This window comes from Hirundo rustica, chromosome 2, assembly GCF_015227805.2.
Source record: "Hirundo rustica isolate bHirRus1 chromosome 2, bHirRus1.pri.v3, whole genome shotgun sequence".
NCBI classification, from domain to species: domain Eukaryota; kingdom Metazoa; phylum Chordata; class Aves; order Passeriformes; family Hirundinidae; genus Hirundo; species Hirundo rustica.
Genome location: NC_053451.1, coordinates 75024087 through 75049975, shown reverse-complemented (window position 1 = coordinate 75049975; position 25889 = coordinate 75024087).

Genomic DNA, 25889 nt, shown 5'->3' with positions numbered 1-25889 from the left:
ACCCCAAACAATTAAATGTAACTTTACTTAAAGACTTCAACTCAACTGCCTTATTAAGCTAGGTAACAGTAATACATATTTAAATAACAAATAGGTAATAACTTCTGATGAGGTAAAATTATAATTAATGAATTTTAATTGGAGCATTGACCTTGGGTGACAACAATAAACCACACTAGAACTAATAGTTAATTGAAGGTAAAAGTTAATGTACTGTACTACAGATTTTCAAAACACTGTGGGCTTTAGGTTAGTTACTTTCCTCCTTCATATGGACTTGATTCACCACATTTTACCTTTAAGAGCTGGAGAAATGTATTCTCATAGATTCAGATGTAGCAGTTAAGAAAGTCCTTGTTCATATATCAACTAGTTTGTATTGAAATGGTCTGGAAATGTTCATTGAGTCTTATTTCTGAACTATGAAACCCAACAGATAAATGACAGCTTTGAGTAACATGCAGTGGCTTCAAAAGTGGCTTTTCTTTCTAGATCCAAGTCAGAATAAAAACGATTTACATAGCTTCATCTTGATGACTTTCATGAGCCCCAGGAAAACATTCAACTAAGTAAAATACTAGGAATTAAAAAATGTGTTATAACCCAAATTTATTGCATGATTACTTACTGCAATCTGTGACTGTAAAGTGTGTGAAATGTGGTCAGCAGCTGGAAGGAGGTATTTTTCCCCCTCTTCTCTTGTTACACCTTGCCTGAAGTGCTGTATCCAGCTCTGAGGACTACATCTTAGGAGAGACTCGGACCTGCTGGAGTGTATCCAGAGAGGGGACATGGAGATGATCACAGGTCTGAGCCACCTCTCCTATGAATTGAAATTGAGAGGGGTGAGGTTATTCAGCATGGCAAAGACTCCAGGTAGACCTTCTATCAGTCTTCCAGTGCCTGAAGGGGGCCGCAAGAAAGCCGGAGAGGGACTTATTACAGGGCATGTAGTGATATGACAAGTAGGAAGGACTTTAAACAGGAAGCAATAGGTTTAGGTTACATTTTAAGAAGATTTTACTGTGATTTGAGGCACTGAGACAGGTTGCCCAGAGAAGCTGTGGATGCTTCATACCCGGAAGTGTTCAAAGCCAGGTGGGATGAGACTTTAAGTAACAAGATTTATTGGAAGGTGTTCCTGCCCATGGCATGGGAGAGACTTGGAAGTAGATGATCTTTAAGGTCACTTCCAACCCAAACCGTTCTATGATTCTGTGATTAGTGATTCTATTTGAGGGGTTAATATTATCCTCTCGAACTATATTCACTTATGGCAGAGTGCTGTTTAGTGAGGAGTTTTAAATTGTGTGGGGTGGTGGGTGTGGTGTGGTGTGGGTTTTTTTTGTTGTTGTTGTTTTTTTTGTTTTTTTGTTTTTTTTTTTTTGTTTTTTGGTTTTTTTTTTTTTTTTCATTTCTACCTTAGGTTAAAGTAAGTGTTCGGTTAGTGCTGTGAATTTCTATGAAAATTAGCACCGGAAAAAGAGCCATTTTTGTTTTTACTCTCGGCAATATTTTTTTTAAATTACATCCTCAAGTGACATTCAAATAACTTACTCTCATTTAAAATAATATTAGTCTAGATACTACAGAAAAGCAGTCATATGGATATCTGCACTGAGAATCTGTAGAGCATTTGTAAGGCAAGCATATTTTTATTAATTTTTAAGGAGCTTTTTTGGTTTCATGGATCAAGTGATACTCCCCCCACACCATGATCACCTTGTTGTGCAAGTAGTTCCATTGATTTCATATAAACTCAATAATCAGTTGAGGGTTTTTTTGAAGAACAGGACACTGTTCAGAACCTCTGTTGTACAACATACATCCACTGGATTTAGTAAAATTGCACTGCTTTAGACCAGCTGAAGATCTGGCACATAAATCATGCACAAATGTTATTCTAATACACTGGGAAATCAGTAGGGCTGTTTAGAAAGTAAATATCATCTGGAAATTCTGGTACTGTTCCAAGGAAACCTAAGCATAATAATTATTATTGGTGTTATATTACTTCTCTATTTCCAACAATGAATAAGGATGGCAGAAGAATGTATGAGAATAGATGTTTTGGGATTAACTTCTTTATGCATAAAATACCTTCCCCCAACACTGATGAAGGTTTCTGGATAGTGCTTTGCTAAGATTGAGAGCTGATGGAGGGAGATAAAAATAGCCTTGTTCAAGACATACTGAGAGGCCAGTCTGACAAAACAAACCTCATTTGTTTGTGCCCCATCCCCACACTTACATTGATAAGCCTTTATATCCTCAGCAGGATGCATCCTGGATCCTGAGCACAAATCTTATTTCCTCTTTCATTGACAATGCAACCAGAAAGGTGTCTTGGTAAACAGTCATCTTCACTTTGATGCCTAAAATTTCCTTTGCTTTTTTAAAAAGGAAATGTTTTAGATTGCAAGGATAATCAAAAGGAATGAGCCTTGAAGTAACATTCAGCACTATATCCTGTGCTTAAAAACTTACATATTTCAAATAAGGCATCTACTACTATTCAGATAAGAAGAGATCTTCTTTATATTGTCTTTTTCCTTCTCCAGTTTTGATTCTGCCCTCATAAAGACAGGACAGGGAAATGTGTTAGTGAGTCTAGAACACTGCTTTCCAGTCTGTTTTGAAACATAAGATGTAAATGTAGATTCAAAAGGAGCAGTGGAGCTTAGCAAAAGGGGTTTTTTTGTCAGTATGAAACAGAACAGAACACAGAATCACAGAATTACTAGGTTGGAAGAGACCTTAAAGATCATCGAGTCCAGCTGTCCTAGTTTAGGGCAAATTTGGGAGAAAACCCCCCAAAAAACCCTCTGGGAAACAAACTCGAATGCCCCCTCCCCCAACTGGTCCAGGAAAGAACTTCCTTGGCGAAAAGTGGAAAAAACTATTTATTTAACAAAGTGCCCACAAGCATAAAGAATGAATAAGATGAAATAATTAAAGCTGTTGTTCTGAAATGAGATGGCAAATTCAGAAAGTCCTTGCCGTGGGTGGCTCAGCTCACCCAGTCTCTTATTAATCACTCCGGAGATCCAGGCCCCAGTGGGCCCCAAGTGCATGATCCCGGTGCTCCTCTGGTTTTTCAGTCTGGAGGAGGTTTAAGCAGTCCCAAGGAAAAGGGGGGGAAAAAAAAAACAAAAACAAACAAACCACAAAACAACAACAACAACAACAAAAACCCAACAAAAAAACAGTCCAGGGAACTTCTCTGCCCTAGATAGCTAAAACTATCTAAAAGCACAGGAGATTTCTGTCTCACAGTCCATCTGTGCTGCAGACAACACCGTCCAGGAGAAAGAATTTGGACGAGTGAACAGTTTCTCCAAAACAAACTTGGTGCTTCTTCTTCTCCCTGCTTTGCTCCCAGAACCAGTCTTAAAGGTACAGAACTCAGGATACTGCGCAAACAGAAGAGATGACTGGGGATACAAGCATCATGAAGTCATGCTAGGACACCAACCCAGCTGTAACACCTCAACTACACCATGGCACCAAGTGTCACATCCAGTCTTTTTTCAAACACACATATTTTTAAACATAGATCATGTCTAGAAAAAAGAATTTACACTTAATTATGTTTTGAAAATGAAACAGCCCTTACATTTACTTCATGGATAAATTTCTGGTCAGCACCTAGTTGTTGAAATTCTTGTTATTTGGTAATTAAAACAACAGCATAATGATTTTAGTTCATTTTACTTATTAAAAAAGGTTATGTAAGTTATTCACACATTTCAAAGTCTAAATTCAAGCCTTTTTTTTCAGCTGTACCATTTGATGAAAATATATAAACTCTTGTGGTTTTCATGTACTGTTTTTTTTTTCAAAAGAAGTGTTTTAACACTGTTCTAAACATAAGTTTTACAGAAGTTTGCAAACATACATATATATGCATATACATATATTCATGTGCCTAACTGTTTTGAGGAACAGAATCTGTTACTTCCCCTTGGGGTGCCATGATGAAGTCATTTGAACCAGAGCAATTTTATTGTCAATACTCTGGGGCATATTTGCTTTTGGCTCAGTTCTGCAGAGATCTGTAGGAAGTGCTGAGCATTTACAGCATTGATTGCCTTCCCTGGCTTTCACTCAGAGCTAGAACTCACTCCCATGCTCAAGGACACTTAGAGGACTATGTCAAATCCAAATGGATGGCTGAGTTATGTTATATTCATTAGCATCAGCTGTAAAGCAAAGCATTCAGGTAATCATGTCAAAAAAACAACTCGCTGTCACCAGTTGCAAGGCAGCATGCAAGGCAAGAGAGAATTTTTATTATCACCTGTTTCTCCTGGATTGAAATTCCTTGTACTTACAAACTCTGCTATAATCTATATTAATATATTCACAATGGGTTAGCGGAAAGTGTTTAGAGAGGGAGGGGGAGAGAGAGAGAGTGAGAGAGAGAGAGAGAGAGAGAGAGAACACAAGTGTGGAAACATATCCCATGTGCAAAAATAGACAGTGAGATGAAAAATGTAGAAGCTGCAGTTCTGCACAAATGACTCTGATCACTTAATGACTCATAATGGCTCACTGGAAATCTAAGGCCTAAAGTAATGAAATGCAGCTTGTTGACAGCCACCCACATGTGACAGCCTGTACAACAATCCAGTGATACAGCAATGATATTATGCTACAAGATTTTAAAAACTTTTGGCTGAATCAGAGTGAGGTTTGAACATATGAGAGAAAACCTGACTTGCAGGGGCCTCTTTCTATGAGCTCCATCTTAATTAAGAGCTGAAAATAAACACGCAGTTTCTTCTGGAGACGGGTTTGTGGTTTGGTGCCTACTGGGCAATTGCCCACATCGGAGAACTTGCATGTTATCTGTTAAAGCTCAGCACAGAATTCCATCTCCAGTTTCAGGCTAAACCTTTAGAGGAAATTGCCATAGAGCAGGTGAGCCTCAGAGCCCTGAGTGAATGGAAACTCTTCAAACTGCTCTGTAAAAGGATGGTCCCATGTCTTCTTCATGCTGTCTGGTTTTGCCTATAAACAAGCTGCTGAATTTGTAGTCCTGTCTAATTTTGGGCAAATGATAAAACAAGAAGAACATGCTCTCATGACACACACTTAGGTAAAATGTTTTCCTTTCTTAGCTCAGTAGTAGTACTACCAAAACAAATGACAGCATTTGAAATTTGTATTTTTGGGGGACTATTTCTGAATGTTCTTGTTAATAAAATGCAAGCAATATAATTTTGAGGAAGCAATTACCATTCCAGTACCCTTCTATACAAAGTTGTTTATCTAGAAAACAACTCAGCATTTAGGATTTTTAAGTAACTCCTGCCTCCTTCAGTTTCCTCAGTATTTACCAGCACCCATAGGCAACTCCCAATAGTCAAAAATGTACAGACGGAAATGGAAAGAGAAACAAAAAGAAATATGCCATCAAAAGCATTTCTTCTTGGAGCTTCCATTGTATCCCAATATTCTTCCAGCATCCCAGGTTGTTAGCCTCATGTTGACATCAAGGACATCTTATACCTCTTTTTATGCATTTATCTTTCTTTATTGTATCTGGACATTCATATAAAAAAATTAAATACATGTTTTTTGAAGGCATTTGGAACTGGGGTTCACTTTTAGATGTTCCTGACATTTTTCAGACAACACTTGTTTTATACAAAAATAAGAGTTGAAGACTGTACATGGAATAGCTGTACTTAAATGACATCCACATAAAAATTAAGACATAATAAAAACTGATCAGTCTGTAAGAAACATATTCTTCTTGCAAGAACTGTGAATGCTTATTTTTAAATACAAGTATACGACTACTCAGAGTGAAGGATATAATTTGTTACCAGGATGTTCTTTTGTCCTCTACATGACTGAATAATAATGCAGAGAGTATAAGTCTGAATGCATTAGATTATTAAAATCTCCTTTCCACTGAACAAAAATTTGATTGGCTGTCTAGTGAATTGGCCTGGGAAGTACATGATGATAGTTTTAGAATAAAAATCACCTGCGCAGGCTCTGTTCAAGTGTTCTCATAATCATATAAATATGAAGTATGAAGTAGAATGCAACACATGGCAGTTCTCATTGACATGGATTTTAATAAGAACTTTGTGGAGGCAGCTGAAATTTTATCCATAACCAACAACATAATTTAATAGGCACAAAATCAAGTCAGAGCAAACTGTACATAGACCACAAAATTATATGTTCCAGTCCTGTAATAAGAAAAACAAAGAAACTATTTCCTTTTAAAAATTTTATATTTATTAAGAAATTTTTTATATTAGACTGTATTTTATTAACAGTGCTTCTAATTCTCTGTTATTCTTTATTATGTTACTACTGTACTGTTATTTGAAGAAATTTCAGACAACATTATATGAAATAAAATACATTTCATTATGCAAATACAGAATGGACAGTAAATATGTCCATTTGTCCATGCACCCAGAGAACTTTGTCTATCCACTAAAAAACTTATATGATTGCAGAACAACACCCACAATATAAGTACTTCTTTACTTGCTGTACTTTAATTTATAGATTTTTATTACTTGTTTGCTAATTTCATAGAATGTAATTAAACTTGGAAAAAAGAACCAACAAATCAAACCATATTGAAGTTTTTTCATGAAAGATACTGGTTTATCTGAAGAAGATAGTGACGTGCTATTGCTTTTATGCAATGCTACAATATATTTATGTAGTATACTTTTGCAATAGGTACTACTATGACTGTGCAAAAGTCTTTCCTTCTGTATATATCCCTATATGCTTCTGATTTACTCAGGACAATGTAAAGATGGATTTTCAGTCCTGCCTGACACAAGTCTGCCTCTTCCAGAGGAGAAAGCTCTTACATTTTCTGTACCACTTTCACAGCATGAGAAATTACCTTCTGATCACCCTATCAAATGATTGCTGTATCAATGCCCTCACTAGATAATAAACATCCTGCTAACTCTGGGATAATAATGCTTATTTGAAACATTTCATCATGTCTTTTGCATCTGGAGAGAAACTTATACATTCCTCTATCTTAACATGGTTTTCTTGTCCTGCTCCAATTTAATAATGGCAGGACAATCGCAAACTGAAAATTTCCACTAAGCGTATTCATACAGTGGCATAAGGGAGATAAAATGTTGATGGGTCATTACATTTGTCATCTTTCAGTTGCCCATGAAAATACAGCTGTCATATACAGAGGACTGCTTCAAACTCTCTTGGCCAAATGCAAACAGGTTTTCACAGGTCAATGAATGTCTCTGCCAAATTTTAGATCTCTAACATTTACCACACAGGTCTTCCACAGGTGCTATAACACATAAAAAGTATGATGCAAACATTACATTTAACTGATAGTATTGTTTTTATTTACCTTCTACAGATTAAAAAAAAAAAAAAAGTTGAATCATTTTTATTCAATAATTCAAGGGATGTCAGTTGTGCCTGCTTATGTCACAAATTCAACACGAGTCACTCAGAAGAAGACTTCCAGCTTCTCAGATCTTACAATAACCATTTGAACACAAATGTTAAATGTGGGTAGAATTCTAGACAGTGTATTTCTGCCTTGTTCAAATAGGAGCTGCCTGTTCATGCAACGCAGAGCAGCCAGGCATCAGTGAATGCACCTTATATTTGCTATAAGAAGCAGCTAATTACCTATATCAGCACCACGGCTGTATCTCTTTTCTAAGGATGAGAAATTATGTACTCCCTATATACAGGAGTTCATTCGGTACTGTGTCACCATGAGCAACTACATTCTTGTATGATTACCAAAATGCTGAGAGGGGAGGAAATAAAAAAAAACTCCATGAAAACAAAACAAGCAAGCAAAAACCAAAAACCCCAAACAAACAAAAATCCCCAAATCAAAAATGAAAGCACATAAACCAATTATTGCCTTGAAATTTTCTAAGTAAAGTATGAATCATTGCACTCTGTGGGGGGGGGGGAAATAAAAAATCTAAGAGCAAGCCATGCAAGTATTTATCACTATAGAAATTACAATAACCTCTAAGTAATGGTTTGGGGATTTTTTTTCAGGAAAGCATCTTAAAAAAAATAAATTTTGTATATGTTTTAGACCGTCCCTCTTTTCCAAAACTGACTTTGGTTGGTTTTTTTTGGGTTTTTTTTTTTTGGGTTTTTTTTTTGTTTTTTGGGGTTTTTTTTGTGTTTTTTTTTTTTTTTTTTTTGTTTTTTTTTTTTTTTTTTTTTGTTTGGGTTTTGTTTTTTTTTTTTTTTTTTTTTTTTTTTTTTCCACTCTTTAGTGCAGCATTAGGATTCCACTACCTTTGCTTTCCTATCTTTATGGTACCCATTAAGAAAAGGATTACGGTCAGAAACACCCAGTGACCAGGAAGTCTTTCACCTTTTATAACACTCAGACTTTAAAGTTTTATCCTAATTGAAAGTTCCTCTCTTATATAAAAAAGCAGAATTTAATTTTAGCATTATTTTTATGTTTTCCAGTTCTTCACTTCCATGATTTCTGGGGGCTTCCTGAAACACATGTACACTAATAATGATGAAGGACATAATGCAGCAAGAGCAGGAAACTCCTGAGACATTGCCTGGTCTGTGATATGGAGTACTAAAGTAAAAGAATTTTCACTTGCTGGCACTGTGTCAGAATATACAAAATGACATTAAATGTTAAAATGCTATGCAAAACAACCACAGTCTAGATAATTAAGAATAGATAAATGATGATGGCAGCCTAGCAACCCTTGGAAGAGTCACCAATAGATATTTTGCTTTATTACATTTTCAAAGATAAATAAGATTAGTACTGGATGTGTAGCATAGATCCAAGATTGAACATGTTTTGCTTCTGTCTGGTTTTTTTCCTAAATAGTAAGTGGAACAAGAGAGGTATTTTTTGCAAAAACTTTTCACTTATGCTGAAGATATTTGATCTGACTATCAGCAGCAAAAAAGATTGTCAAATTCATGTAGAAATAGGACATGTTATTTTACTCTGTGATCATTGAGAAAAATATACTAGGTAACTCATCTCCTCTTAAAACCAATATTGTGCTTCATGTTTTATTTGGTTTGTAACTACAAACAAATGAAGGCTAGAGAGCTGTTCAGTTAACTCTGAAATAAATACATGGATTTGGTCTTCTGGGTAGTTCTCTAACTCCAAATGACTACATCCATCCACTGACTAGTTGTCTGTTATCTCCAATGGAGATTTAAGCATCTGGCTCAGCAAGACACCTAGATCATGGGCATCTCAGTGTGTGCTTGGAGCTGCCTCATAGTCCTGAATTGCACTTCCAAACATCTTCATGTGCAGCTGACTGAGCACCTCTGGCCAAGAAGAAGTGATATTTTCTATGACTTACCTTTAGGTAAGCTGCTTTCTTAATCTTTATAGAGAAGAATAATACTAAAGCTTCTGTGTCCGCTGGTATTGAAGCTGATGGATAACACATAAAATAAAGATTATTGGTGTGCATATGACTTTCAGCATCAGGCTTGAATTGAAAATTTCAATAAATATGAGCTGTGGCAGAAAATTCTCATTATCCTAAATACATCCTTTCCAATATCTTAGCTTCCCTTCAGAAAGCCCATTGATCTTTCTTCCTGGAATACAATGGACTGTGATCTTTAATTTATTTTAGCATTTTCCATATAAAAACTTAGATCACAGTATTGGAAACTGTGATAAAAACAGAATAAGGACATGGAAGTTAGTATAAGGATAAAAATAAAATAACTTTTCCCATTATAATATTTAGAATGCTTGTGTACTATTAAGTGTAATACTTATGAAAAAGGTAGAGCAATACCTGGTTGAAACAGACTCTCTTTAGTTTTATTATGCTAAACATAAGAAACAGTAAAAACATATTTTGCCACTACTGTAACAAAATCTGTTTTGATGCATCTTTTTATCTAGGGGAAACTACCATCAATGTCATCTTAAGGATGTTTCCAAAGAGATGCTATCACCTTCTGCAACACACTGGGCACTTCATATATGGGGCTAAACAGAGGTCCTTTTGCTCTGGGTAGAAAAACAGGAGGAATATCAACCAGATATTGTCAAGAGGTAAAAATCACTCTAAAGTTTACTGGAAAACTGTAAAAAAATCAAGTAATTTTGGCAAAAGATTTAGCACAACATAAAGCACTCACTGCAGAATAAACTTAGGCCATACAACTTAGCAACCTTTAAACCCATTTGATGTTATGTTCCATGAAAAGAGAGTTGAAAGGTGAAGAAGAAGAAGAAAGGGAGAAAAAAAGAAAGGAAATACATAGAAAAACACACATATAGCTACCAACTCCTGTGTTCTAGCAATGTAACAGATAAAAAACTCCAAGATGAAGGCGGGGTTAAACATCTACTTGCTTCATGGTCAGCCTTCTTAAAGCCCTGTCCTTCCTCCCAGGTGGGACTTCTGGTCACTTGGCCACTCAGGGGCTGCGTTAGGCAACGCTGAGGGTCTGCCTCCAGCCAGCCAGGATAGGCAGGCAATGTGGGCCTGGGGGGTAAGGCGAGTAGGGCACTACCTCTCCAAAACCAAGTCCTGACCCACCCCCTACTAGACACTTCAAGCATTCCAAGATGTCTCAAGACATTAATCTTTCCAGTCTCTGACACCTTCCTCCAGTCTTCTATATATTAGGGTACTAACACAACTAATAGCTTAATTTTATTGCTCATACATTATTATCAAACATTATTTAAATCAGAAAGTCTTTGTGACATGAACAGTTTTGTCTGGTGTGAACTATTGATTTAGTGTTCGTGCATGGTTTCTTTTTGCCTCTTTACCTTTCTAGACCTCTGAAATTGTGTTGTGGAACAAACATATTAAATGATACAAATTTAATTATACATGGTACTCCTTGTTGAAAAACAACTTTGCTCCTCCTCTCTGAAATCTGTGGAGATCTATTAAAGTGGGAAGCTATGTAGATTTGATGTATGACTGTTGTTAGTTTAGTTTCATCCTGAAACTTAGTCAAATTCATAATTTTTTTACTTTTCTCATTGTGAAATTAGAATAGTGTCAAGCTGAGGGGTTATTTGCTGGGAAACAGTTTCTTCATCTCTTTATTGTGACATTGAAGGCAAGGCTGGCCTGTGGAAAGCTCAATGAATAATTCACAAATTTTGAAAATGCTTGCATCAAGGTTAGAAACAAAACCTATGATAGCCTTTTGTTGATTGTTTTATGATGAACTTAGACCCTATCTATTAGGAAAAAAAACCCCAAAACCCTACAGTCCAAAAGCCCCACTACTATTGCTATATATATTTACGCTGTGTAAATTATTATCGTTATATGAAAACTATTATTGCCACCTATGAATTCTACAGAATGGTTGAAGGACATGCAATACAAGTGCAGACTACTAGATCTACTAGATTCCTCTACGCTACTGAAGAGGTCTCCAGTGAGCAGCTTCTTGATTTGAAGATTAGTAGCTCCTTGCTGAAGGATGGCTCATGCCTGCATTTTTCTGGGGAGGTCGACCCTCAACAGCAGAGTGATGATATTTGCATTGCCTAGAACTTGGTTAGGTCCACTTTTGCCTCCATGTAGTGTCTTTTTAGCCCTAGGGTTTAACTACTCTTTTTCTTACATGTGCATAATGGGATTTTGACCCAGTAAAATGTTTCTCAAACAATTGAGGAATTTAATTTAGTTAAATGAAATACTGTCTTTACAGCATTAAGTTCAAAGTCTATAGAGCATGTCATGACATGAGAGTGTTAATGGGGATGTTACAGAGTGCACAATTTACTTAATGTGGCATTACCTACAGAAGGAAAAAGTCAATGTCATGTAGTCTTTGAAATTTCGTTTTGGAAGTAGCCTCTGGTGTGAACTATACAGCAGAATTGCATCCAAGTTTGTCTTAGAGGGAACTAGAAGTTTCTGCAAGAAAAGAACTTGTGAATAAATTAAAAATTAAGCAGTATGGATAATCAAGAGACAAAGACTCAGGGGACCTAATTTTCTTCAATCTGTACTGCAGTGATGTCTTTAAACTGAAAGATTTGTAACACAACTCTTATCAGGACTTAGAGTTGGATAGAGCTGGAGTAATAGAGTTTAGGGAAACTGTGACCAAAGTGAAAAAAAGAGTTAACAGATATAATATACACTCTAATTTTTCTATCATGGAAGATGATAATAAACTAGCTGACATAATACTGGGTTTAAATTAAAAAAAAAACCAACTTCATAGAATAACAAGTATTAAATTACAGTGTCTACATGTGACTGTGCTAATAACACGCTTCAGGGAGAAGTCTCTGTTTCCCTTCTACAAGACTCACAGAGATCCAGGTATTTATAATTTATCATTTGATATTGTCCACGACACACTTCTTAGTGTATAATCTCAGTAAAACTAAATTGTTTGTACTTACTTGTTCAGAGATCAGTTCATCAGGTGCATGGTGTGCCCTGCCCTTATTTGTTCCTGCTCATGGCATGACTATGGAAGATTTCAGCAAGTGGGAAGGGAGAGTTTAATTCTGTGTAAAGAGGCAAAGAAATCCCCCAGTGGGAAGCTGTCCTTCCATGTCCCTTTAGATGGGTAGGAAGAATCACATAGTTTTTACTTCATCCCTTCTCCCTAGACTAGTTTGGAGTAGCTCAAAACACTTTACAACACATATTCTGCTCTTAGCCCTCCGGGACCTTCTTTTAGCTGAAACAGTTTGCAGTTCTAAAGTATTGTTCTTTTAAGGCTACATTCTTCCTAATGTGGCCAACACAATTACATTATTTTGGTTGTTTCACATATACAACACTTACGCTTCTAAGTCAAGATACCAAAGTGCCAGCACAACCATGGCCTGGAAGAGGATGACTTGGCATGATCAGTGTACACTAGAGAGGTTTCTGTAGGGAAATTACTTGTGAACTATAGTCATACAGGCTTCTTAGGGAGAAGCCAGGTTTTCTCTTTTCCTAAAAGAACTGCATTCCAGAAGAGACCTCAGAGCAGATCAACTGAGGACCATAAACTCAAGTACACCAGCACTATTCCCAGTACATTGGCGCAAATTGGAACTATTTCCAAATTATACATTGCCTACATAGCTGATGAATTTACATAACTCTAGGTTTTTAAATACATCTTCAGTAAATACCTGTCAAGAATGGTTTTATTAGAGTTCATCCTGACAGAAAACAGCTGACCTTCTGTAATCCTATCCTGCCCTGTTTTTATGATCCTATGATTAAAAGTATAAATAAACTCAGAAGCAAGAAGCTTAAATGTGGATCGCAGCAGGGTGGTTTTTTTTAATGCCCAAATAACTTCAAAACTAAGGTAGCAGACCACTTTCAAAGGTCATCCAACATTCCAGTATATGTAGCCTTGTACAAAATCAAACTCCAGGTGCATGCCTTAATGTTTCTGTGAAAAACTCTGGTTTGTCAAGTACTTCCAACATTGGCAGGAGGCAGAACCTTGACACTTCTTTGGACATTGACTCTGAAATTCTCCTTAATTTACACTTCAAACATAAAAGCTTGTTAACAACCTTGCCCCAGCTGTAACACAATTGAAGGTTTATGGGGAATATCCAGAGGCAGATCTTTAGGTATTGTAGACTAATTTGTTTTAAGGATTACGAGATATGTTAATCAAACTGAAAATATATCCTAACTGCATTAAACATTTCTCTTTTAGCAGAGGAAATCTTGGACAATTTTTTTTGAGGTAATACAGTGGACTAACAATTAAATAGACTTAAGTTACTAAATTAAATTGATTCCTGAATGTTCAGACTGTTACAAATTTGTTTCAACTTGAAATATGAGGCTGTAATATGGAACTTTAAAGCTACAAGCCGTTTTAGGTTTAAGTTTGACCATCTTTAACAGCTAATTTACCTATTTTCCATTACATCTAATGTTATTAGTTAGCAATGTCTAACATCTATAAATCTGGAAAACAACATAGGGTGAATTAAAAAAAAAAAAAATTATGTGTGAACAAATTTGTATGAGATAAAAATTATGAGGAAGATATTCATGCTAGGAAAGGCTTAAAGATTCTAGGAAAATGATCAGAAATATAGTTTGTGGACTTTATTCTTCTAAACCGAAGAAGTATGAAAGCATAAACTGAAACATTGACTATATTTGTGGCATATATTAGCTGAAAAATCTCCATATAAATCCTGAAACGACTTCAACACATCTGTTTCTCTGATTTTTTTGAGACAAATTACATGTCTGTTAGAGGAATTTAAACCACTAGATTTCTAGATTTCTAGATTTTTAGGGTTTGTATTTTTACAAACTGCTACTTTTTCATTTTAACAACACCTTTGTGGAATCTTTAGCTATGTTCAAGACCTTTTTTATTCCAGCTACCAAATAATTTGCTCAGCATCCATGGTATGCTAAAACGTGTATTTTCAAAGACAGAGTGAATTCATTTGCAAACATTCCTGCAAGGAGGATGATTTTCCAGCAGAGCTGGAAAGAAAGGGCTAGCATTCATACATACTTGGATACGAATTTCCTCCCACTTTAGAAGCCCACCTCCAGTGCTGCATAGTGCCTAGCTTCTCTTAATTTCAGAGACCTTGAAACGTTACTCACCAATGTTCTTTCAGCTATTTTGTGCTTCAATGATTTTTTTTTTTTAGCAGTGTTCATTTCAACAAAACTGTTACAAAAACCACTAGGCTAAACAGACTTACAATGAAGACTGTAATGACTAACATATAGTCACAATAAATGGCAGCTTTTTCAATAAGCTAATTTCAATATAATTACTTATGTATCTTCACTGTCAAGGCTAAACTATTAATTAAGAAACAATTCCACAGCACTGTCAGGTGTTCAAGGGAGTAGGAACTTCCTTGGCTCAAATTCATTTAGACAGATATGCTTAGTCCTGAATTTTGCAATTTGTTCAGGTTGCACAAATCCATTACAGAATTTAATACAGAGTATAATTAATTAGACATGAAAGGTTGTTTTAGGGCCTTTTCCTAGAGATCTTATTAACACTTTATTCCAATTTCCCCAATATTTGTACAGAAATCAGACATTGTGGGATAAAAACAAAAATGAGAAGACTTTGAAAGGATCATTTAATTCTTTTAAGCAAGGAAAGATTTGTTATCATCCTGGTAGTTTGTGTTTGTTTTGATATTCAGTTCTAAAGGAGATGAGATCCTTCTGTATTTTCATGTCTAGTTGTAGTGTCCAAGTTCTTCAAGGAAAATACAAGACCACACAGACCAAGACACTAAAGAATGTGCTGATTGGTGGTAAAAGTAGGTATGAAACTCTATTTTTGCCCATAAAATGCACACAGAGTACAGTGAGACCCAGAATGCACTGCAGGATCATGTGGCTTTGACACAAAATTGATCATTTAAACACAATGGATTTCAGTTACTATAAAATCAGGAAGTTAAGAAAAATTCCCCAGACATGTTTGAGCTATAGGATCTTTAACATTTCTGAAAAAAAAGTAAAAGGAGTGAATATACCAAGTAAAAATACTGAGAGAAAATACTGAGTTTCCTGTCCAACTTAATAATTTTATTAGTCAATTCACATCTTCACTGAAATTTGATGCACTAAAGAAAGGTTTTATGAAACACATATGAAACACTGTTGAAGATGAAAGTAGATTGTATGTTAATATAGAAAACAGAATGAACTCAAGACTTCTGAGGAACATTGACAAAATAGAGCTGCACCATTTTATTTTGTTATTGCTCTTGGAACATCAAAAAATTATCATCCAAGTAGTGTTTAGACTCTACGGGTAGAAGAAAGAGAAAAACTGAGATACTGAGAAGGTTTTGGGGAATATAACTGGGGAGATGGGTTTTCAGTTTACAAGAGATTTTGCCCTCAAAGAGTCTACCCTGTCCTATAGTTTTCTGTTTCCCTTCAAGCTGCTGTCTATCGTGTTCAATATATTGTCTTTTCTTTCCAATTCTTTTCATCTTGTTTCATTTCAATACTAGAAATATCTGAGTATTAGGGAGGATATATCAATTATTTCTAGAAAGCATAATTAATGGGATAGTTTAAGTAAGGCTGAAAACCAGCAAATAATTGAATTTTTATTTGTTATGGAACTAGTTATCATGATAATTTCAGATTTTTTTTTTTCTAAATTCAAGAAAGAAGAGTTAAGACTTTTTCATAGGATTATTTTCTAGCAAAAGTAAAAAAAAAAAAAAAAAAAAAAAAAAAAATCATCCTTGAATGTTCATCATAATCAGTAAGACCAAACTAGAATTTTTTTCTTCAATTTCCAGGATTAAAGGATTCATTTAATTCAGAATAAAAATATGCATTTATGACAAGTGTATTAGTCATAGATAATACACAAGAAACAGAACAGTTAGTTGCAACTGCCATTTGAAGTGAGGGTCATTTTGGGATCTGCAATTTATCTAAAGATTTTGCCCTTCTTGGAGTAAGAAGAATAAATAAGGTTTAATATAGTCTAAGTAAAATCATACTTTTTTTATGACATATCAAGAAATTGATTATGATATTATATATAATGTATTTATTGTTTACAACAACATGTTAATTTTACTCTCTTTTAAATTACATTTTTGTTATTATCATAACAAAATATCATACAAAAATAAATACATACTACTCTCTTTACATACAGATTAAAGGATATAGACATGGTTATGGCAGAGAAGATACCACGTCCCTCTTATTCCTTTTCTCAAAAATGAAATATTGGGCATTAGGTTAAGACACTCTGACACTTCAATGCCATTATTGGGATCTTCAAAACTCATGGCAGTTTCCATTTAAAGCTGAGTCATCTTGCAACAGAAAAGTTACACATCTGGAGAATTCCAGATAGTTATGAATGTTGACAGGGTCAGTCACAGCATTTTTCTAGCAAGTAAATCAAGTAAAGGTTTTTGGATTTTTTTTTTTTTTTTACTCTTTCATTTTCTTTCTTTCTTTCTTTCTTTCTTTCTTTCTTTCTTTCTTTCTTTCTTTCTTTCTTTCTTTCTTTCTTTCTTTCTTTCTTTCTTTCTTTCTTTCTGTTTTGGACTGCTGAAAAGAGATGACAATGGGGAAAAAGTACAAAACAAAATAAAAATCCCCAAAACACAGCAAATAGGCTTGAGCCCATTCCTATAGCAGTGGAAACATTTAATAGTATTGATGTTCCTGGGTTCTAATTTTTATGATGCTCTGTGAACAAGATGGATAGTGTGGCTGAGACAAGAAGAGTCATCTAGCTATGTGGCAAACCTGAAATAACTGTTTCATGTTTAGACATAAAATACCCCTTATTGAGAGACATACATTATCAGTTCTACACTGTTTGCTTGCTGACCCCAAGAAAACGTAGTCACCCCCAAAAGACGGGATGTCAACAGGCAAGTTTCTCTGCCACTCAGAATATCCTATCTCTGCTCATCTCTGACATGAATCTAAAAAACTGTAGTAAAAGCTTTGAGTTTGGTACATTCATTTAACAGATGTTCCCTAATGAGTCTCAGGGACTATTGGTTTCTTTCATAGACAGTTTAACTCAATTTTCTTTTGATACTGGAAGGCCAGTAATTTATTGTAGCACTATCTAGAGCTTAGCAACTGAAACGTGTGAAACAAAAATCCTCTTTTGTCTCTAGAACAGAATCCTTAAATTTACTATCAATTCAAATAATTTCAATATTTGTAATTATTCTTCTAGCAACTTCAAGAATTTCAATGCACTATGTTTTGATCCTATTTACATTACGAACAATTGCTATATTCCCATTGTGTAGAAATGTGTAGTTTTGTTTGGAGTTGCATAAAAGGCTCAGTTGTCTGAGCTTTAACTTGTGAATTTATTATCTGCCTTATTCCTTTTGAGATCTCTGTTTTTTATAGCTCAGTAAGATAAGAAAATACTGCTGCAATACATAAACATCGAATACAACTGTATTTAAAGCTCATAGTCAAACGCTGCACAAGAAACTGCACAGTAAGTGTGGAAATCTAGGCACTATATATGAGGGTTTCTTCTTTGTCTTTAGGCCATGTCTTCTATTTCCTGCTACACAGCAGCTCAATTTCACTAGATCAGAACACCTGCAACACTTTTAGCATCTGAACAGGTCAGAAGACTGGGTCAAGTGCTTAAGCACTGAAAACATGTCTGAATCATGCTGGTGTGCCTAAATCTACCCAAGCTGTTTGGTAGGATATTATATGAAAAGAGAGCATCTCTACCTCTCATTTCTTAAATGAAAGAGACTTAAACTCTTGTCGTTTTCTTGGTTTGCTTTTGGCATCTCGGTGAAGTCTGTAAATGGAGAGTGGTTTTAGAACATTGCTTGTCAGCTGTGTCCCTCAGGACATTAAGATCTTGTCAGCCTATTTTCTAATTCCAGTGGGTCTTGTTTCAAGAGTAAATAATCTGGCTACTCTGATAGGGGAAGTTTTATCTACTGCTACAAAAGCTCTGGAGAAAAATTTCAGATCAAAAAGGGAAGAACCTACTGAATTTTGGTAGACAGTTACCAGGTGTCTTCACAATCACAAAAGCTGGATTGAAGCACCTAATTATAACTGAGTTTTTCTTTCAGTCTGACCTAAATATATTTAGAATAGACACTGCAGGGCTTCATCTTGGTCCCCTCTGAAGCAATTAGCAATTAATAGTGTAAGACATCATCAATAATCTGTTAAGACTGGATAATCATAATATCTGAGCATTATACTGATTTTATTTAATTCATCTTACTCTTTCAGTCCTACTGGGACTCTCTGAAGCTACAATCAGGGCTCTTACATGTAACAACATACTAAGAGCTTAGTCCATTGCATCTTCATGATATTTTTAATGATAAATTTAAGAGAAAGCTGAGTGACATCTCAAAAGTCAAACACAGTTACAGCAACTAAACAATTAAAAATCAATGCATAATTATCACAAACAGTTGTCACTGAACTTAACTCCGTGGAACTGCCTTGATCTATGTCACCTGAAGCTCTACACTTTGAATGCTGTTTTTATCTGCTGTTTTGAAGTTGCATAACTGGAGAAATACTTACAGTCACTTGAGTAATCGTTCGTTTCTTTAAAGGTGCCCTGTAATTAAATAATTAAGACTCTAAAGGATTTTAAATGGCTATTTTTGAAGTTATTTATTTTTAGCTTTGGCAGCAGAGTTCATTAGCATAATATGAGCACTTCTCAAGTTTTAATTAATTCATTATGACATATCTATAAGATAATGTCCTTGACTGACATACCATGAAGATGAGGCCAAATTTTTCAGTGTTTTTTTTTTATTGTGACAAATATGAAACAATCAGAAAAGCAAGTAGAGTTTATACAATCAATAATTTTGAATTACTGGAAATTAAAATCTTGCTAGTATCTCAGTTTACTGACATTAATATTTTCTATACTTAAAATATCTCAGTTAATTTGTTGTTGTGGGGTTTTGTCTTTTGTTTGTTTGCTTTGTTTTGGTTTTGTTTTTTAATTTTGCAAGCCTTATGCTGACCAGTGTTTTCTTTTTACATACACAGGGTAACATTTTATTGTATTTAAGACCTTTTTACTACTTTAAGACTATAACATATGTTGCTTTAAATTAAAGGTATAAAAATGGCTTAAGGCAAATCCTATTATTTCTTATTGTATCCTGTATATTACATTATAGGTTTGACTTTGGTAAGGAGAAGTAATTTAGAAAACTGTTGTAAGTCACTGCTATGCAATTTTACAATCTTTGCTATGACATTATGTAGTTATGCTTCTACTGTGGAACAGTTTTCCATAAAAATATAGTTAACCTCTCAAAAAAACCCAATAACCATATGGATGATTTCCTGTATAGTAATTTTGATTTATAGTAAATAAGACTGTTAATTTTCATTAATTCAAATTACAACTGAAAAGTTAACACATTCAACAAATTTCATATAATGTTAATCATTAATTCAAATCACACACTAAGTGCTGACTAAAAAAATCATATCATGCCAAAGGCAAAACTGAACTTGATTATGAAAATAATATTAATATTTCAAGATAGAAGGGTTCAAAAACGTAAAATCTAAAGAATCCTACATTTTGGCTCTATCTGGTAAAAGCAAGAGAAGTGTGGTTGTCAGTACTACAATATCTGATAAATAAAAGCAGCATAATAACTCTTAGCTGCCACTCAATAACAGCAAAACCCCCAAACAAGTTACTACGTGGCTATTTTTTTCTCATTTCCTTCTAGAGAATGTTACTGAACTTGTACTAGAACACCAGCCTAAAGCTTATTTAAGTGTCTTAGGTATAATTAAAACTCTGAAATGGTCTAAGTCTTCTCTTGGATACTCATTAAATCATATGCTGTTAAAATATTGGCGTTTAGAGGCTTAGAACTGAAGTGGCTCTCTCTCCCTCGGAGCCCCTGCTCCATTTTTGCCTCAGCTAGCTTGAGAGAGAAACCACACCAGAAGGAATTTTCCCTTCAGGGTCCCAAAAGCTACCCAGAGGCTGCAAACCTTTTTGTTTAGAGAGAGCAGGCATCCATCGATGGCAAAAGGAAAGAGTCTGCCCTTGGTCCGGGGGGAATCATGGTTTTATTCTGGGGTCCTGCCCCTGCAGAGTCCAGAGCTCAGTCCAGTCCCCGTCCAGCTCCCAAGAGCAAGAGAGAACCCCATCTCGTCCCAGGGCTTTTTCCCAGGGAGAAGGTGCTAGAGGCAGGGACAAGCCACTACGCAATCAGGGATAAGGTGGGAGTGGGACAGAGTTGGGTTACATTCCAGTGTGGAAGGATGGGCAGGGAGAAGGAGCAGGTACAAACCTCGTGGTACATTTTCCAAGGGAACAGGGTGGTACAGAAGAAACCATTACAAACCCCAATATAAAATGAAATGCAATATAAACCCAATTAAGGCACTACAACATAGAACTTTTTTTTTTTTTTTTTTTTTTTTTTTTTTCTGTGTTCTAAGCTATGTGTATATATAAATATATATGAAAATTCATGGTGATAAAATGTATGTTTTCCAGAAGGCAGAATCTGTCTAGAGCCATTTTCCTCAAATTGCAGTAATTAGTAGAAATTGAGTAATCATTACTTTTTATAATTTTCTAGTGAGATATATGTCTCCCTAACCTAGGAGCTTGCCAATCTAGAATCACAGAATTGTGGCTCACTAAGGTTGGAAAAGATCTCCAAGGTCATGTAATCCAACCTTTGATGGATCATCATGTTTCTCAACTACATCATGGCACTAACTGCCACATCCAGTCATTTCTCCAACACCCCCAGGCATGGTGACTCCACCACTTCTCTGTGATGCTTGTTCCAATGTCTGAAATCCATTCAGTGAAGAAATTCCGTCCACATGGACCTTCCCCAGTGCAGCTTGAGGCTGTGTCCTCTTCTCCTGTCACTGGCTGTCTGGCAAAAGAGGTCAAACCCCACCTTGGCTACAACCTCTTTCCAGGTTGTAGGGAGTGATAAGATGTCTCTTGAGCCTTCTCTTCTTTCTCTGCTAAACAATGTCCCAGCTTTTAACAAAGAAAAAAAAAAACAAAAAACCAAAAAACAAAACAACCCAAAAAAAACCCCAAAAAACAAACAAACAAACAAAAAACCCCAAAAACCTTGCTATCCTAATGCCTTCTCTGTGTGCAGTTTTTTTCTTTGAGTGTGTTTAAGTCCCTTGTTTCTGAGCTGAACCTTGAATAAAAGTCTTCTGCTTCCTGACAGATAATCGATTATGGAAAAACAAGAAAAGGTTATCACTTTAAGTTACACTTCTGAGACATAGAAGCATAGCTCTTAGCCATCCAAGATATCTCACAGAGGAGGCTAAATGAGGAGGTTTTAATAGTCTTTGACCAACATTCTGCTGAAATGGCAAAGTGAAGAATAAATCCTTTCCTGGATAGCTACAGCCTCATTTTAGAGAAAAATACCAAGAGGTCTAATAGTCATCCTCCTTTTGTTTGTGAAAATAAAGGATATTCATTCAGAACGTGACATGACATAGCAACACACAGCATAAAAATATTTACACCTCTGAGATGGGACTCTATCCTTCTTGTCTATAATTGGTTGTCTGCAATATTCCTAACATTTATGATTCTGTTCTCTTTCCATTATTGAAAGACTTACAGAAGATATTATCACTTCAGAAGATACCATCACTTCATTCCAGATTTTCTTCTAGATTTCAGCAGAGTATTACTAGATCTGATGCACCAGATGGGGAGAAATGTATTGCTTTTTTTTACACTTGATGCTCATTATTGTGCCCTAGATCATCTACCACATTTATGCCTTGTCTTTAAACATAGGATTTCAAAGGCACTTTTGATCTTGATGGGGTGTTATTTAGCCCACGGTGGGCAAAATATATAAAAACAGAGTTTGTAGATCCTTGTAGATCCTTGATAGGGTATTAGTCAGCATCATATGTTTAAAGTAATGAGACATTTTGGTTTTCTATGTTTGTAACATAGTTTTGGGGTTTTGACATCAGACAGGAATAACTGATGCATCAGTAAATCGATAGTGCTCCAATGCAATAGGCATTTAATACCTATTTCTGCCCTACTTATAGCATGAGTGTTCCTTTAATAAATTGGCAGATATAAAGCAGTTAAATAAACTGCAGATATAAAGCAGTTGCAGCTTATAGGCAACAGGTAAAAAACCCCAGTAATAATGACCTAAATATACCTATTTTTGTTTGTATGTTCCAAAAGGATATTGTCTAAAACCTTTGCTTTGCACACTGATATCCAGTGTAAAGTAGAAATATGTAGAAATATGAACAGTCATTATTAGATAAGGCATAGATTTTTAGATTAGACTTCATTCGTCTCACAACACAATTACTTTTGAGTCTAGATTGTTCACACTGCCTAAACAGCTGGGTTTAGTTCTGCATGAGTCCTTCCCTGTTCATCTATATTTTCCTTTTTTTTTTTTTTTTTTTTTTTTAAATGTTGATCAGTAGATCGATCAATCAGGTCAATCTCAAAATTTCAGTCAGCACTTCAGTATGCAATTAGCAGATAGCAGATTTAGACTTCAAGCTCCAAAGTCCCTAGGCCTTCCCAAAGACATCATGCAACATTTCTTTTATGTGGCTGTCATAGCTTTGAATAACCAACCTTTTTTGAATTGTTTTGTTCAAAAGAAAAATAAAAAACCTAAGAAATAAAGATTCGATCTTAAAACTTGATCTGCAAATTACAACAACTTTAATAGGAGAGTCATTCCAAGTTTATTTGCTGCAGCTACATTTGCTCAGAAAGAATATGTCTAATGACTACTTGAGCTAACATTCAAAACAGGTAAAAAATAGTAAAAAAAATTGCAGAAGACCACATTTTTAGAATTTATACTCTTTCCTAGTGAAACATGAGGCAGTTCATACTACAATAAGAAGGTTTTAGGTATATTCTCAGATTTTTCCAATCAGACCAGGAAGCTTTACTTAGAAAGTGTATTAAAAAAAAAAAAAAAAATCCTCTATACATCTAGCTATAGCTATATCATCTATATGTACATCTATAAATTGATTGCTGGAACCTGGAATATGTTAATAAAATTTTCAACAATAAGCATGTCAAATAAAAATATGAAAGCTTAGGGTTATCTGTGTTTTTTGTTTCTTAATAATTTAAGATATAGTGGACTATTTACCTTCATTCGTTCCCTTTGATTTTGGTTTTTTTTTTGAAAATCAGTTCTCTTTTATGAATGTTTTTGGAAATAAGTGAAATTATCAGCTACAAATCACAGAGAGCTACCCTCCCCAAAAAAATCCTTCAGTTTTATGATAGATATTTATCCCTTCACCAATATTAAAAAAAAAAAAAAAAAAAATCCAACAAATTTAAGTCCCACAAATAAACAAAAATCACAAAAGAACCAAGCAAACTAAACTGCACATATATCAAGGCAGAATTTGTTCTAGGTTCAGTGAAAGACAAAAAACTTTTTCTAAAGTATTTCTGCTTTAGGCATCAAATGTAATGTCAGGTTTGAAATTCTTAGTAAGTTTCATATATCAATGACACTGGAACTGGGTTGATTGGTCAGTTTCAGTTGTTGATTGAACTATTAAAACTTATTTCTGTGCATAAAAAAATCACTAACTTTCAGCACAAGTTAGTCAACTGTGTTTCTTTTCAACACAGATATGAAAAAAGCAAAAGTAATTCTGCTTTAGCCTGGAGTCATCTATGTATTATGACTTTTTATGTGTCACAGTTCACAGGTTTCTGTTTCTGTAAGTAAAGCAGTAAAAGATAACTGATTTCAGTGTACACACTGTACCCTGACCTGCAAGTTTCACAAGCAAACAACTTATTAAATACATTACCAATAATGTAAACTCAAAGAAGAATTCATTTTAGTGCCTTTGCTTCCAGAACTACCTTTTGCTTCATGACGTTTTTTTCCATACTTTATTTTTCTAGACAAAAGAGCAGATATTTTTGGAAGTTAAAACTTTGCATGTCTGTTCAGGTAAACTAATGTCAACTCTACTGCTTTGATACCATTTTTCTTGATTTAGAGTAGCAACTGCAAAGAGAATCAGATCTTACCCTTTTATACTGCTTTAATGTCAAAAACATTTTCTTTCTGTCCCTCATGTTATATTTTTACACTTCTCATGCTGCTGTCTTTTTCAGGATCTTATTCCACAAACTGCCCCTCACAGTATGTTGCTGAGCTTGACAAAGATATTTTCATCACCATGTCTACAACTAATGTCCTAAAGTCAGAGGATATTGAAAGGAAAGTTGTGAGATAATTGCTGTGACCTATTTACTGCAGCCTCCTACTCACTGCCATACTCCTGCAGCAGTGTTGTCTGTAGAGTGAAATAACAAAAAGAAATTGAATCATTACAGTGAGAACACTAAAAACCACCAAAAACATTCATTAATTGAAGTATGGGAATAAGTGGTAATATAACTTGTGAAGTAGTGAAGCCTCTATATTAATACAGAAACAGGCATTTATGTTTTAACTACAGCTTGTTAACTTTTTGTCATCTCATTAGATAAATTCTCCTTTTCTTTAAATTGCTCCTTTCTTTAACATGCATGTCCCAATGGGGACATAGTGAAGCTCATAATCCTGTATAGTGGCTCTCTTGTTGGTTAAGCAATACAACTTACAAAGGGTCTAATGTAATAAATGGGTAATGAAAGAGAGCCAATGGGCACATATTTTCAAAATTAATTGTTTTAAATATTGTTATATTTTACAGAATTTTGAATGCAACATATGGCAGTGCTCTCATGGTCACTCCCCTTTAACTAGAGCTGGTTGTTGTTGTCACTTAAAAATATTGTGCTGCTAAATACTTAGTTATATAAACAAAGAGTAAAAGAGTGAATGTCCTTAGTATAAGAGCTTATAATCAAGAAAGAAAGAAGCAAAATCAAAATACCTTTTATTTTCCAGGATACAGTGTAATTCAGTTATTCTTTATTCCATAAGAATGCATCCCTTCAGTTATCCTTGTCTGGAAAGTTAAGAAAGGGACATAGGCTCTATAGAGAACTTAGAAATGAGCAGGGGTGCTGTGAGTGGAAATCAATATAAATACAGTGTGGAACAAGGCACATAATGGTACTTTGGCAGAGGTCATCTGTAGACTGGCAAATCAGACAAGAAACAGGATGAGCAGTTTCTCAAGCATTTATTTCTAACAAGTGGTGAAATTGTTTTCTGAGAAGTCAAAAAGGTGCAGCTTGATTTCCTAGAGGTTGCTGATCTGTGCTTCAATGACAGAACTAATTCAGATCCCCTGACAGACGTCCTGTATCTGTATTTGCCCTTGAAATACTTCCCATACTTCCCTACATTTTTTCTCTCTGACCTCACCCATGCTTCCCAGGAT